General features: G+C 42.0%; 1 protein-coding gene across 10 annotated transcripts in view; it reads right to left on the reverse strand.

Annotated features, from left to right (window-relative positions):
• The window catches only part of CELF4 (CUGBP, Elav-like family member 4), a 703102-nt gene that overhangs the window by 353704 nt on the left and 333072 nt on the right, over positions 1-16326 (reverse strand). The window lies entirely within an intron of this gene.

The raw sequence follows: 16326 nt of genomic DNA on the forward strand, positions 1-16326 counted from the left end.
CTGACTCAGAGACTATTTACCTAAAGACCATGAATATTAAAACAGGTTTCCAAAAGGGCCCCGTCTTGAAGGAGAAGATTAGCATGGGGCCTCTTGCTGACAGACTCTTCCCTCTCCACCCCTCCTTCCCCCACTCTGTGATGCATCTCTTGTGCAAACACTCGAGAAGTATCACCTAGCTGAAGAACTGAAATATTGGAGCGATGCCCTGGAGCTGTGCATTCAGCTTTAGCCTGACAGCAAAAACACTCATCCATCCAAGACAGAAGTTGGGGTTAGTTTTTTGGGTGTTTTGTTTTTTTTTTTTAAATAATTAATTAAAAACAAAAATCAAACACAAATCTTTTTTTTTTCTTTTTTTCTTCTTCTGAAAGGTGAACTATGAGCACAGAGTCCTTTAATAGAATTAAAAAGGCAACCAAATTATATTCCAAAGTCCTGATCCTTAAATGAGTTTGGCTCTGTCTCCTATGATGGCTTATGGAATTCACCAGAAAGCTGGAAAAAGAACAAAGTAGAACTAGAAAGGGCAGGGCAAAGGATGGCTGTAAAGATCAGAGGGAAGAAATAATTTCCATAGGATGGGAAAGATGAAGTGGTCTAGATACCTCAGCTGAAATGAGACAACAGAGCGGAAATCAAATTGATGTATATAAAAAACATAAATAAAAGGGATTTTTTAATGGACAGTTAACAGTCATTTATTGTAGTAAAAACAACAACAAAATAAAGTTAAACTACCTGGGAACAAGTTTGAAATCAAAGCAAGAATTCTTGTTTGTTTGTTTATGCAATGTATATTTTACTGGAGGAACTCTCTTCCACAGACACTTGTGGGGGCCAAAATTATAAATAGATCCAAGAAAACCTTAAGAAATTTATGAACACAGTGTAAAAAGTGTTTTTAAAGGTAATGGTGCAGTAGCAAAGAATTGCAGATTGCCAGAAGAAGAGAGGCAGATTAGGCCCGTCCTATAGCCATTTGACAATGGAGTTAGAAGCATAATTTATTTACATGGACCTTCGTTTCTCCCTCTCCTTATTACGCCTCCTCTCTGCTGGGTATGAGGAGCACTCCGTTTCCAGAGAGAAAGCCTCCACATACAAAGAAACAGGGCATGCACATATATACCACGTGGGCATTGAGTATAACTCCCATCATATAGCCTGGGATACTGACACACAGCCTACTGTCTAACCCACCCTGGTCAAAGCAGTAAGACCCATGTCTCTTACGACGGATGACAACGCTACAGTGTGATGCATTTGTCCTGATACAGACAGTACTGCTTATCCTTGGAAATGGGTAAATATCCTGACTCTGAAGACAATGACATTCAGCATCTCTCTTAGGTCAGTGAACTATTTAGACAGAATTAGAGTTCGTGATTTCCCAGCCTCTCAAGCTACCCTAAGATGCCTTGATGTAGATACTCGTTTAGCATAAAATGGCATAGCTCTGTTGAAGTCAGTGGAGTTATTCTGTTGTTTGTTTTTGTCCCCAGCTGAAGATCAGGTGTTTTGAATGCAAGCCTTTGGGAGCATTACTGCCAACTACATGATGGACAAGGCTAACACAAGGATGAGCATATTTGGCTTCCAGGGGAAAGGGCTAATAGTCATCCTACTTGCACTCCTCCATCACCCCTGGACACCTTCCCAACTGCAACCAGGCAGTCCATGCCTAGAAAACTACTATCAGTAAGGCTGCCCCTCAGCTTTGCCTGTAGCAGAAAAATGGATCTCGGAAGAGCAGTGCCAGAGGCTGCTTGGTCTGGAAGGCTTTGCAAACACTTCATGATTAAGCATGTGAAAGGGATAAACCACGAAACCACCTGGCACACATCTCTTCTCTGGCCAACACCAGGCTTCTGCCTCAACACCAGTCCCAGAAACAACCCCAGCCCCTTCAATCTTCATGGTTCCCAGCTGCCATGAGGCTAAAAGTACATCTAGCCAGAGGAAGATGAAGTCTCCTTGTAAATACACTGAAGGCTACTGAAAGATACCTCTTGTCCAGAGGGGATTCGGTATCTCATTAAAGGAAGAATCAATTATAACCAGAGCTACCTTAATGAACAGGCAAGGGTGGAATATTAGGAAAGTCTCCTGGAAGCAGAAATGCACCCTCAGAGTGCACATGAAGCGAGTCACTCCAGCCTTGGAATTTGGCCCCAGGACAGAGTGGCTTCTTCCAGCTTCTCTTTAAAGCACATCCCTCTGCAAAACCTCTTTCTACCAGCTGAATGCACTTCACTTTCTTTGCCCACCATAGGCTTTTAGTAGAAGCTGAGAAGCTCTGTCATGACCCTGAGTATATACTTGCATGGACAAATCAAGCCTACTTCAGGTCCAATTTTAAATGCAAGCTTTAGTCCATCCTCAAAGGTTAAATAACAAATGCTATGAAGCTTAAAATGTGGAAGCAGTGTTTCTTGATGATCTCACAGGAAGTGTTTTTCTTTCTGGGACACCTTAGAGAGAAAAGGTTTTGGAAGCCCTTTGGTTTAGTGATTGCCAGAACCTTGGAGTGGGTTAATGCAGGCAAGCATCACTCCATGCTACATTTGTTTCTTAAATGCTTCTTCTAAGCATTCCCTTTTAGATCATTGAACAGATGGGTCTTGGGTATGTCTCTCCTAAGAGGCTGAACAGGTATGGTTTTCTGTATTGACTGATAGCTCATTGTGGACTTAATTATTTGGGAAGCTTTTATCTGTACGCTGTTTTCTCTCCATTAGATATACACATCTATACATGCAAAATTACAGCATCCCAGATGCATAGGCAATATCCCCTTGATTTAGGAGGGTCCTGCAGTCTTTATGAAGCACAGCCATGCCCAGACTCCCAAAGGGTAGACAAATCTATTCTCAGTCACTGCCCAGGTGACTCATCCATCTCACTTGCAATGGGTGCTCTCCTGTTGCATGCAACATTGTGCCTGTTCACTGAAGTGCCACAAACCCTTTTCTGCTCCGTGTGCCCATGTGCTCTGTGGTAGACTGACCTACTGTGGACCCTGGGGTGTGTGTCTGTGTCTGTGTGACGTGCCACAGAACCACTGCAAGGTGGTGTGCCTCCTAGCCTGATTCCTTGCTTGGAAGAGCTCTCGTGATAGGCATGTTGCCCAGTAACGATGCTGTGCACAGGCTATTGCTCTTGTGATGTGCCTTAGCAGAACAATCACACATCCCTCTGCACATTTGTGTGTTCCTCAGGCAGTTCTGCACCCCTGACCCAGGATAAGGCTCCATGTATGAAAATTAATGCACTGGGAATGGAGAAGCTTGAGTGATCTGCAAAGACACCAAGGTACCTAACTCCTATTTAGATGTTTTATGCCCAACATAAGGAAGGAAGATTAGGGTCCTAAAGAAGAATTTAAACACGTAAACATTTTCATGGGTGTAGGAGTCTGTCAAGGAACATACCTCCAAGACTCTGAGGAAATAGTTTCTGTTTTAACACCACCAACCACGCATTCATCACCCAGTAGACATGCAGACAGTCTTCCTCTTCCCTCTCCCTTCATCTACAGCAAAACCACACTATTCAAACTTTGCCACTATCAGTAAGAGAAGCTGCCATTTACACATTTACAGAGCAGTAGACACAACACCAGTTTAATGATATAAGGAAGGAAAGAAATAAGGAGTGATCTGTATATAATGTACACACATATATTTTAAAGACTCAGCAGGAGAGACTCTGCTGTCATTGTAGTTTATTGAGAAATAGCTAAATATTAAAGAGGGCTGGGCTGATGGAATTGGATGGGAAGTTGTATCTCTGAATCTATTTGTAATCACCTGTGTCTCTGCTTCTTTTCTCAGAATACCTGCAGAGACATGACATACTGCTAGCTACCCCTGGAGCATCTTATAACGAATGCAAGGGATTTCCAGCGCCTGGTATTCAAGTGGTGTTGGACTGGAGCACACATCAGCCCCGATAAGGCAGGAAGGAAGAGATCAGTTCAGACCAGACGCTTGCAGCGTTTGTCCGGAGAGCAAACGTGATGGCCACTCTACAGGAGGGATTACAGTGTCAGCAGCCCTGGTCTGACTGATCTATGTGACCGTGGGAGACCTCTAAATCTCCAGCTCTTGTCTCATGACCCACACTTGCTCTTTGTAGCTCCTGCACTGAGACAACCCCCAGTCTTATGTGCCTTCCAAGCTCCCCACATGTATGCACAACGTGCATTACTTTATCTCTGCGCACCCACCCCTTCTTTATCCTTTCATAACAGCTCCAGATGGGTGTGATTAACAACACATAGGCCTTACACACCTTCTGTGGGAAGTAGTTTTCAGCAAATTTCCCCAAATTGCCTTAATTTTACAGGTAGGCAGAGGGAAAATGAATAACTGAAGTCATGCAGCACACCCAATGGAAAAAATATGGGAACAGAACCCAGATTTCTTTTTTCTTAGATTTTTCTTCCACTCTCTAGGCAACACTGTCCTATAACGCTGGTATCATTTTAAACACCAGTCACAACTGTGGGGTTGAGAAAAGGACTGAGAGGCTTTTTGAGATTTATTTTTTTGTCTGATACATGTGCTTTTGCCAAATTATTTTTGAGTAGCTACTGATAAATTTTTTAAGAGCTATTCATGAAGGTGCATGGGAGAGACTTTTCTTGTACTACAGCTGGATTGCAGCCATTTGTCAGCAAGGCAAGACACTCAATACCCAGTTGTAGTGGATGGTTTTGATCAGACAAGGAGTTTAGCTGGAAGGATGGATACTCGATTTTAGCCCTTTGTTCAATTCCCAACTCAGCCAGGTTGCTCGTCCTGTCTCTAATTCCCCACATCTGGCCACTGAGTTAGTATTTTCCTACTTTTCCAAAGTTTTTGAGGCAGTAAGTCAAGTAATGATCGAGAGGCACTCTGCAGTCTGACACGGGGAGTACAAGCAGGCAGGCAGATAAATTGTTTCTGTTCTCTGCCTGGAAGAGCATAACTTTTGCAGTTGTGTGTTTCCAGTAGGAGCATTCATAATTATGAATTCAGCAAGTCACTGTGCTGTGCATATTCCACAGCTGCTCATGGAGAAATCATTGTCTGTGAGAAATGCTTCTGGTTAACGTGTGCGCTGCAACAGGCATAAAAATTGAGCGCAAACTGGTCATGAACAGGCAGAACAAATTCAATTCAGAAGTCACAGGGCTATTGTGTCCTGCACGATGGTCTGTTGTCACAGAGCTCTGCACAGGATCCAGGGACAGATATAGGAAACTTTGACTCAATTTTCAAATTATTTTTAGTTTGGTTTCGTAAAGAAATGAGGGATTTTGTGATTATTCTGTATCTTAATGTCTGTTTACATCTCTCTCTCTCTTTTCCTCTCTCCTCAATAACTTTGAACCTAATGGCACAGAAGGTTTCATTTGCAGCTTGATAGATATGAGAGAAAGTAATCACAAGATGAAATGCTATAGGGGAATAGGCTGGTTTTTTCACTCTCCAAGGAATGCATGTTTTTGAAAACTTTCTTGGGGAGGTGGACGTTTTTTGGAATATTGTCCTCTCTCACCATTGAAAATGTAGTGAATAAATTGAGATCCTTGTTTGAAATAATTTCTAAGCTGAGACAGCTGCTATCCACAATTTACCTTGTTTACGTGGCACAGAGCAGAGATCACCCAGCTCTTTGCTGACCTGAAGACCGATGTATTGAGCAAGTGCTGTCTCCAGTACTTGATCTTAACAGATTACTCCTTTAATCTCCCATTGCTCAGCTTGATGTTGAGGGATCTTAAAGGCAACAGACTCTGAGCTCAAGCTTAGGAACCGCTGGCCTAATTTCATCCGAAAATCACCAGTCGGGCAGTCATGTCTATTGCTCTATTGCCAGTCAGTCAAAAAATCAATCTGGTTCCAGAAATTCATTCTGTGATTTAGGGCCATTTTTGCAGCCATCCTCATAACTTCCTTAAGCTTCCCTATATCTTGTCACTCCTTAAGGCTAATATAAATAACAGTAGCCTTCATGCTGTTCTGACTTTTATGGAGGGACAGATTCAGCCAATGCCCAGTGTAAAAGATCTACACAACCCATCTCCTCCCTGTCTCTATATACTCTTCACTGACAGATCGAACCTGACCTTGCAGAGGAAAGGCCCAGTGGGTAAAGAATCAGCATGGGACTGAGCTGTGGGTAAGTCATTAGCCATTTTCAGCTGCAAGCTCATTCATTTCCATAGGTGCCTAAAAAATTTCCAGGATCTGGACTTCTGTACTTCTGTGCCTCGGTTTGCCACCTACCAGACAGGAGAAAAACCCACTGGTCTGTTTCACAGGACAGATTTCAGCAATGTATTCCCATCCTGTAGTGCCCAGACACTACAGAAATGGCAGCGCTACTTAGCACTGGTAGCAGTGCACATGCATCCTTGTAGATCTCTCTTTGCTCTATAGGACAAAATTCAGCAAGGACAGAGCAGGCTAGGCTCAATCATCAGCTAGATTAAATTGAGGTAGTCTAATGAACTGCCATTTTGCACCAGCTGGAATGCCACCTGTCTGGCTCTAGAATAACATGGTGAGCTGTGTAAGCTGGGTGCTCCTCCACACTCCTAGGAAAACCAGTCAAGCAAGAATTCAGATTAAGAGGACTGTGCACAAATGTTTTCTTAATAATAATTAATACATGATTAATAGGAACAAATTCTGAAAATAAATGATTATAAGATGTCTCTATAGCATGCCACCAGGATGATGGGGATAAATGATGCTGAGGCACCTGAAAGTTGAGAGCCCATTACTAAGCATTTATAAACAGGAATGCATAAAAATATTTATCCACGTCTTTCTGAAACATGCTCTAATGTCTTCGAGCAATTTATTAGCTAAAAAGTAATTTTCATTAATCACTTATTAATTATTAATAAAGTGTTTGTAAGTGTCACCTTAATTTAAAGTGCTTCTGACTCAAGGTGCACTTCCAGACTTTCGTTCTCGAAGGAGATCTTGACTCCCAGACCTGAGTCCTTCAGACTCAAGTGACCTTGGTACATCCTTCTTCACCCAACCCACCCTAGGCCTCCACAACTGTTAGGCTTGCAAATGGGACTAAGTTGTGTTTCTGGAAATCACAATTTTTCATTTCAGAAGGAAACTTGATCAGATCCTCTCTCCCCAGTCACAAAGCTGGATGCCCAGACCTGGGAACGCAGCATTCAAATGTTTCAATTTATCATTACAGTGGAACCCTGAAGAGATCACATCTGCTAAGACCATAAATTGGACAAGATCCCACTTCAGAAGAAGCAGGCTCAGCTCGATATTCCCATTCTTGAACAAGGGACCAATTAGGCAGGCTTATTTACCTGCCATAAAATGAGATGTTAGCCAGTGGGAGAAGTCACTTAAGGACAACAACAACAAAAAGTCTTTCTGATCTCTCTGTTAGAAATGGCCAGCTTAAGAAACAGCAGCTCTTCACGTTCTCACTTCAGACTGTATGTCTTCCTTCTGTTCCTCCTGTTTCTTCATTCCTCCTTTCAAGTCAGTCTCCTGCCCCTCTCTGCCTTTTCCCCTTCATCTAACACATTTTATCTTCTTCTCTGTCTCTTCTCTCCCTTTTTTTCTCTTCACTCTTCCTTTACTTAATTTTTCCTCCTCCTCTTTTCCTCTCCTTTTTTTACACATGCACACATCCAGCTAAGATTTAATTTTGAGCTTTACTACTGAACAAGCAATCAAAAAGGTCTTACATCTCGCAACAGAACCTGGGCTACATAATGAACAAATTGCTCTCACCTCCTTCTTTTCGTAAGATTTTACAGTGAGGATCAGATCTTCCACTTGCCAAAAACTGGATTCAGGCCCCAAGAGACAGTAAGGGGGGAATCTTCAGGCTTAAAAAGTGGTATTTTCTGCTTCTTCCCATAACCTCAATTCAGCTGCTTCTTCACTAGATGGATAATGGTGTGAGAGCGTCCAGAGTGGAAGCAGAGAGAAGCATACACACATCTGTCAGGTATGGTCTGTGTACATTTATCCTGTCTCCGTGCTGGGGGATGGACGAGATGACCTCTTGAGGTCCCTTCCAGATGTACTCGTCCATGAGTCCGTGATTAATTGCCTTCATGATCTGCAGTTTATCTATCCAAAGAAATAAGCCTCAAAATCTCCTGCAAATACATATCCTGTGGGCTGCCTGTGGATATTGTCCCTCCTTCCCTGGAGTGCTGCACCCTAATTTAGACTCTACAGAGGGGATCTCTCCCTGCTGATCCCTGCACACATCCTCTAATAGCAAAGGAATTAAAGAATAAAGCTGATTTATCTCAGTAGAAAAAAGAAAGGAAATTCAGTCTCTACATGGGAAAGAAAATTTCTATACTCAGCTTCCCCTGAAGACAGAGACGGAACTGAATCTTGGTGAGGGTTGCTGACGGCATATTTTGGTTTCCCAGTACTGCCTCCTCTCCAGTATAAACAAGATTGATTTGTGGCTGCCTTCCTGGGGTAATGAGATGTGGTGTGGTACAGAGCACTACCATCCCTGCTAGAGGTGAGTCACAGGAAAGAAGCCCATGACCCCTCCACTTTTCAGTCAGAGGGTGTCCTTTGCTCACACTGAAGCAATGTTCATCCATGTAAGGATGTAAGGATGAACATGGGAAAAGGGCAGACATATTTTGCCAAAGTGGGCCAAAGGGAGGAGAAATGAAAATAGTGAAAAGGAAAGGAAAGATGACAATGAAGGAGGGGTTTGGACAGAAATCTAACATGAATATCTTATGAAAGACAGATATGAAGGATGGGAACCTCTTATCTATCTAAAGAGATACAATTGTGAACACCTCCACCTGAACTACTGGACATCTCCAGCTGATTTATTCCAGGTATTTATTTAACAGTGAGAAACATTTAACCCTAAAGTCATCTTTTTCTCTTCACAGGCTATTGTGGACCAGCTCAAATGGAGATCACTGTAGTACTGACATTTGGTCAGATATAACCTATGGAAAGAGAATTTAAGCTGAGCCTTCACTATGGCAGGGAAGGCTTGTAAGTAGAAGAGTGGGTCTTCCTGGAGAAGCTGGTCATGAAACACTAATTTACTAAAAAGGTGCCTGGTTAATGGACACAATGCATAATAAAGATATTAAAAACTTAATCTTGCATTTTTAGGCTGGCCAGATCTAGGCTATGAGAAGTTTATATTAGCCTACCCTTTCAATAGTCATGACAAAAATAATAGAGGAAATTAGTTTGGTATCACACTTTCTGTCTCTTCTGAATCATCAGAATTCAAACTGAGTTAAAAATTAATAGGGGTGAGATTTAACTCACTAAACATAGATACATACAGTAGCTGTGTACGTCTGAGCTTGTCACCCTCAACTCCCTTGTTAATCAAAAAAGAGAATTAGCAACTTCCATGCACTTCAGCAATTCATTTCCGCCTAAGGTACACACCTAAACCAGAGATCAGAGGATTGTATCAAGAAAAATCTTATTCCTGTCCATTGTCCATAATGGGAACTTATGGTAAGCAGTTCAGGTGCCGGTTTCTAAAGGTAGATGCAATTTCTAATTTGTAAATTCCAAATTAAAAAAAAATTATAGGTACTAGTGTTCTTTTTTACAGAGTGCAGCAGGAAAATAGTGTCATCTCTATGATTTCCTCTTTTTAAGAACTATAGAGCAGAGATATGATTTTATACTGATTATTTCCTGGTAATATGAAAAAACCCACAATTTTAACTTTATTTTTTAATTCAACTCTCCTGACCAATTTTTCATTACTTTTCTTATTTCTTTAGTTTTCCCTGTCTCCTTCCAACAATCTCACCGCTTGTTTCTTTACTTCCTTTTCATCTTGAATACAAAGAGCAGGTTGATCCCAGCTCTGGCCCTGGAAATGTCAGGCTGAAAATGTTACTCTTGGAGTGATTTGCATGCATTACAAAGTGACAGGTGACAGGAGCACACAACCTCGGCTAATAGATGATTAATGATGTGATGTTGGCCAGCACTGTTGACTCATTTTCCTGCTCTTCGGGAAATTTCAAAGGCAGCTGGCATTTCTGTTGCCTTATGACAAGCTCATAGGTGAGTGTAATTGTTTAGTCCATATGTCCATAGTATAGAGGTAGCCATGAGCGTGTTCATGGAGCACATTGATCTGTATGTGTGTACATGAGGCAATGTACAGAATCGTATGCATGAGCTCCTGGGTGTTTCTGTGTGCATACGAGCTCCTCATATACAAACTGCTTGGTTTCTGCGGGTTGCTGAGAGCATCATTATCCAGCTAGTATATTCTGAATAAAATACCATGGCCCATTTGGGGTTACAGTCTAAAGGAATGAAAGGAACTCACTGGAATTTTAATCTGGATGGAGAAAAATCAGCCCTAAAGTAAACAGTATGTTTGGAAGGGAGCCCAGTAACTAGCAATCAGAACAAGATTAGAAATAGGTCAAGGCTGTAAACTTGGATCTTTCCTTCACACCCCTTTTTTTCTCAGCAAAATTTGGGAGGGTTTAGATCACTATAGAGATTAAGAATAGTGGCAAAACATGAGTTTAGATTTCAACCCCACCCAGAATTCAAGGCATAGGCTCACTTCTGATGCATGCATTATCAGTCTGGAGTCCAGTTAAAGAAGTATTTGGAGTTTTCTAGGAGAATATTCTTAGGCAGGATCCTCCCAACGCATACAGATGCCAACCTCTGGATTTAAAATCCTAGTACTTGGTAAAGGTGAAGTAAATCTCATTTCGTACTCCACACATGAACACTTCTCCCTTCTACTGTGGGTTTCCCATCCCCCAGTACTCTCTAGTCAGGAATCTCTTTCAAAGTTGCTCATTATTAGTGGAAAAGCAAGAAAACTGAAATTGTAAATGACAGTTAGGGTCTGCAGTTGTGAACAAGGATCAGCAAAATCGGTCTTTTTTTAACAGAAATGAGTAGATTTCTGAATTAAAAATCTGCACCAAAAGTGTGAGTTTGTTTTGTTTTTTTCTTTAGATGGAAAAGAAAAAGTGTGAAATTTGGTCTCTCTTTAAGACAACAAATTGCTCGAGAGCCAATATTGCGTGAAGTTGCTGTAGCATAAAGGAAGCATGTCTTTAAGGAGAGCTTAAAACAGACACATTTTGTCTTTGTTCTTCCAATAGCCATCATTTGGAAAACCACAATGCAGATGTCAAAAGCTGAAAATATGTGTTTCTAAAACCAGAGACAAATGGCCAGAGGAGGCCTTGAAAGATTTGTATCTTCTGTTGATTAAAAGGGGAACACACGAGAGTCACTGACCACTGACTGAGATAAATCTTCTGCACAGAATCACGTAAAATTGGATTTGAAAGGTCCTCGAGAATTCAGCTGGGTTCTGGGCAAGAAAACTGTCCTAAGCAATCAAAGCCCATGTCTGAGCTCTGAGCGAGCCCTAGCGTAGGGTAGAGTTGACATGTCGGCTGGACCCAAGACTGATTTTCAGCCACTGTCTGAGTCTTCCTGAGCCAGAGCCTGGCCCCATCGAACGGCAGTTTCTCATCTCTCTAGCTTGAACACAGAAGGGAAATAGGCTTGCTAGCTGCTCACAACCTGAGGCAGAGGCTTTGGTGCTTCTGAAACTATCACTTTTTCAGTTTTCCTTGCCTCATAGATTGTTCAATTTGATAACTCAATCTAAAGACCTGCCATGTCCACTTCACCTTTCCCAGCCGTCATTAATCCTTCAATTTACAGGACATCACCCACTCCAACTCAGATGCTGCTCCAGACAGGGCAAGACATGAAGTACCAGGACACCAGAAAGGCAAGAGAAAGAAAAGAGCTGGGAGTGTTTTGATCTATTTCAGACCTGTCGGACGAAGCAGGTCTGGAGATTCAGGTGATGGCACTTGTGCTTCATGCCTGCTTAAGCTGAATTGTCTTGGAGAAAGCTGAGCTTCCTCCATGGTTGATGGAAGGAATTCAGTGGGACCAGGTTAGGTCAGCCTTTCTGAATCCTTCCCCCCACCCCAATTATTAGTAGTGTTTACAAGTCATATGAGGGAGTTTTTCAGCCCAGCCCCAGCAAGAAGACCGGTCTACCTTGAGCTAGCTGGCAGACGGAGACTTCCCTTTGCTACTTAGTGTGGAAGAAGCCAAATCTAGGCTCACTGAGACAGCGTCTTTTACAAAGGGAAAGTCTACTTCTACTTCCGTCCTTGCTGTGCTTGGCTTTGCCTCATGGTGAAGTCTGTGTCACCCTAGCTCCTCCTACAAGCAGCGGCAAAAAAAGCATCAGCACTTTGTGCTTGTGACAATACCAGCTCCTAATTTGTGACATTTGTGACATCCATGTCACAGACTTTCAGGTTAACCTGGGCAGGTGCTAAAAATGGTGATTGTTCTTTCTAGTGCTCCTGGAAAGGTGGTTCATTGTATATGTTTGTTGTGGTTTAACCCCAGTCAGCAACTAAGCACCACACAGCCACTTGCTCCCCCTCCAGTGGGATGGGAGAGAGAATCGGAAGAGCAAAAGTAAGAAAGCTTGTGGGTTGAGATAAGAACAGTTTAATAATTGAAGTTTTTTTTTTAAAATGTAATGGAAAGTAAAACAATGAGAGAGAGAAAGAGAGAGGAACAAAACCCAGGAAGAAGGAAAAAAAAAAACAAAGCAAGAGGTGATGCAACTGCTCACCGCCCGCTGACTGACACCCAGCCAGTTCCTGAGCAGCGATCACTGCCCCCCGGCCAACTCCCCCCAGTTTATGTACTGAGCATGACGTCACATGGTATGGAATGTCCCTTTGGCCAGTTTGGGTCAGCTGTCCTGGCTCTGCCCCCTCCCAGCTCCTTGTGCACCTCCAGCCTTCTCAGTCGGTAGAGCACGGGAAGCTGAAAAATCCTTGACTAGTGTAAGAACTGCTCAGCGACAACTAAAACATCGGTGCGTTATCAACTTTGTTCTCACCCTAAATCCAAACCACAGCACTGTACCAGCTACTAGGAAGAAAATTAACTCTATCCCTGCTGAAACCAGGACAAAGTTTTATTCAAAGTCTATTGAATAACATACATGCGCATGACTTTGTGTGTGACTGTGTCAAAGGGGGAAATCAGAGTGACAGAAAAAAGAAAGGTAAAAGTCAACCCACACAAATAAATATTTTCACTTTTTAATATTTTTATGGCACATGAAAAAATAGATATGATGGTAGTGAGGTAGGTGCATATACACATATAGACTAAGAAAAAGACGGATAAAGAGATGTGGTCATTGACCAGCAGTGCTGGCATTTTTAAGTGATACATTAACTGGTACCTTTCTTTTTTCTTAGCACTTTGAAGGGCTGCTTTGAACATTTTTCCCCAGGTTATTGATAAGAACTAACTTCAGGTATCTGTACCACACTGCTGCCTTTGAAAGCTTGAAAATTTAAAATTACAAAAATCAATTCTCTTCCAAATGAGCTTTGTGCAGTCTAGTAAGTTCCAAAAAAAAGGGAAAAACCAGAAAGCAAGCAAGCAAGCTTAAAGTTTCTGGCTCATACTTTATTTTGATAAAAATTAGCACCAATAGCAATGGAAATGTTTTTCTTCACCATAGTCAAGAATCTGCCCTTATATCATGCTAAAGATGGGGACAAACTTTTAGAAGGGCCTGTAGCAATAGAACAAGGGGTAATGGTTTTAAAGTAAAGGGGGGTAGATTCAGACTAAAGGAGGGTAGATTCAGACTAGATATAAAGAAGAAATTGTTTACGCTGAGGGTGGTGAAACACTGCCCCAGGTTGCCCAGAGAGGTGGGGGGGGGGCCAGGACGGGGCTCTGAGCAAGCTGATTTAGTTGAAGATGTCCCTGCTTATTGCTGGGGGGTTGGATCAGATGACCTTTAAAGGTCCCTCCCAACCCAAACCATTCGATGATTCTATGGTTCTACTGTTTTAAGCAAGATTTGGATGGGAACATTTAAGAAGAGTGGCTAGTTTGTTCATTTTATTTTCCTTTCAAAGCTTGTACTGAGCAAATGAGGCAGGTCTGATTCCACACAATCTTTCTGGCTGACAGTAGGAATGGAAGTTTGCAATAAAAGGGAAATTGTCTTGAGGAAGTTTTCGGCATGCATAAAAGGGAGAATTTCAAGGGGAAGTTGGTAACTGGTGATTGCTACTGACACTTGTTATAGTACTGGAGTCATTGCTCACCTACTGCAGAATTGCAACCACTTTGGGGTGGAATGCACTAGCAGCTGTAAATCCCAGTCCTGTCCTTGAAGACAACAGGAGTTTCAGCATGTCTTCAGTGGAATCAAGATTAATTACTTACACTACACATCAGCTGAGTACAGGAGGAACGATAATTTCTTTTAAAGTATTTCTAAGTCTGTTAGACTTAGAAAGTTCCCGGTATGCTCTAAGACCAAAAGGCTTCCATTCCAAAAGGCATTTGTTGCTGTGTTGGACAGTCCCAAGACCAAGCTCACTCCCCCTTGGCTGGCACGATTTCAAGAGTGAAAGTGGCAGCACCATGAAACAACGGAAGTAATCACACGCTCCTGAAACTATTAGGAAAAGAGAGATGTAATATCCTGAAGTTTCTCCTGTGATCTCAGTCATAACTTCATACCATTACATCTTCTACAACCCAGCTCCAAAAGGCTTGCCAAAATGCTGCTCATGCCTTCTAGACACTCAGAGAGCACGTGTATCCAATCAATCCATTTGATTTGTAGGTTAGGACTAAGTCTTACAGTCAGACCCAGTGATCTCATTGCTGCTAGAGTGAATGCAAAATACTTTGAGTGAAAACAAGGGGATTGATCTAAAAGGACACAGGTAATTTAGAGCAAAAGTTGGGCTTTTGTGTATTAATTAAAAAGTTTGCTGTAACCTATGGGACACATCAACTCTCTTGCAAAGGTTGTCATTTCTGCGCAGCCAGCCATTTGTTTTGCTTTCTTCCTAGAGAAACTTGATTTTCTTGATGGGCTATGCCTTTTGCTACTATATCCTCTGGGAGAGAGGTCTGGTCAGATGATTAACATTATCTTCTCTCTTAAATATTACATTATTAAAATTGGGCAGGGGTTTTTATGGCAGCTAACTAATTAGCCCCATGTCTCATCTCAGCTGTCAAAAATCTCTATTCATTGACAGTTTACTTTAAGTGGCTCAATTAGCATAACAAATGACTCACCAAAAGTTCTGTAGGCATCCTGTTGATTAATGTCATTTATCTTGCAAACCAGCAGTAGATGGCTGAGTTGCTCCTAACAATATTATATATGTTTATATACATTGTGTCACTCTCAGAGAAGCAATGCAACTTAAGAGTTATTTGCAGACATTTAATAAAAGTAAAGAACTTTTCATCAGCTGCAACAAGATGGACAATTTCCTAATTAGGAACCAGGTGGAGGATGAGGTCAAGTTTCTTTGCACATCACCCTGCAAGCATCCGAGTGATATATTGAACAAAAATTTATAGGAACATGTGATCAGACTGAGGAGGAAAGAGCCTAATCAGAAGCCTTAGAGTCTGTCTTTTTGACTTTTGCCTACTGTCTGCATACGCCTTTTGGTACATTGGCCTGGTATATAGTACCTTTGCCCATGTTTTACATGCTCCATGGGTAATGCACAGAAAAAAAATGGCTAGGTTCTTCAGTTTCAGCTTCAAAGACTTGCCTCGGGATTTATGCTCCTAAAACTCTTATATGATTTTGAAAGCCCAGTGTCCTAAGCCCTCATGGTCAGAGCTGATAGCAGATCAAGGGGCACAGTACAGCAGCAGGGCAGCTAATTTCCTATTAAAACAGGACCCCTGATGAGTGGCAGTGCAGCAGTACTGGGCAAGGAGTGGAGAGATGAAGTTTTTTTTTTCCCCCCAGCTCTGCCACTCACCTTTGGCGTGGCCTTACTTAACCTCGTCTCTGCTTTTTTTCAGTCCCCTTTGATTTTATCCATGCTGCTCATGAAATCTATGTGGTCCTTGCCACAAGGACAGTCCCTGCCTGAATGTTTATGCAGTGCTTTACCCTGCCTAAGGTCAGGGCCTCAGAAACCCCTGTTATATAAAAATACAACGTTTCACCACAGAGCAAATTCCAGGTATTCACCACTGTGGGGGAAAATGGGCTTATTATCAGCTCGCATCAGATAGTATCTCTGATCAGATGACAATGTTCTGAAATCTCTGCAGATAGAGGTTTTCTGCCAAGGAAATCAGAGATGGCCGTATCTTATGCTGAAAGGCATTAGTATGGGTGCCTCTGTAATCATTATGAAAAAGTATGTGTGGGTTTCAGTTGTTTCAAAGTAATTCTCCTAGAGGAAGAAGCTTTTATCACTGAACTCTT

Source organism: Aptenodytes forsteri, unplaced genomic scaffold, assembly GCF_000699145.1.
Source record: "Aptenodytes forsteri isolate BGI_AS27 unplaced genomic scaffold, ASM69914v1 Scaffold266, whole genome shotgun sequence".
NCBI classification, from domain to species: domain Eukaryota; kingdom Metazoa; phylum Chordata; class Aves; order Sphenisciformes; family Spheniscidae; genus Aptenodytes; species Aptenodytes forsteri.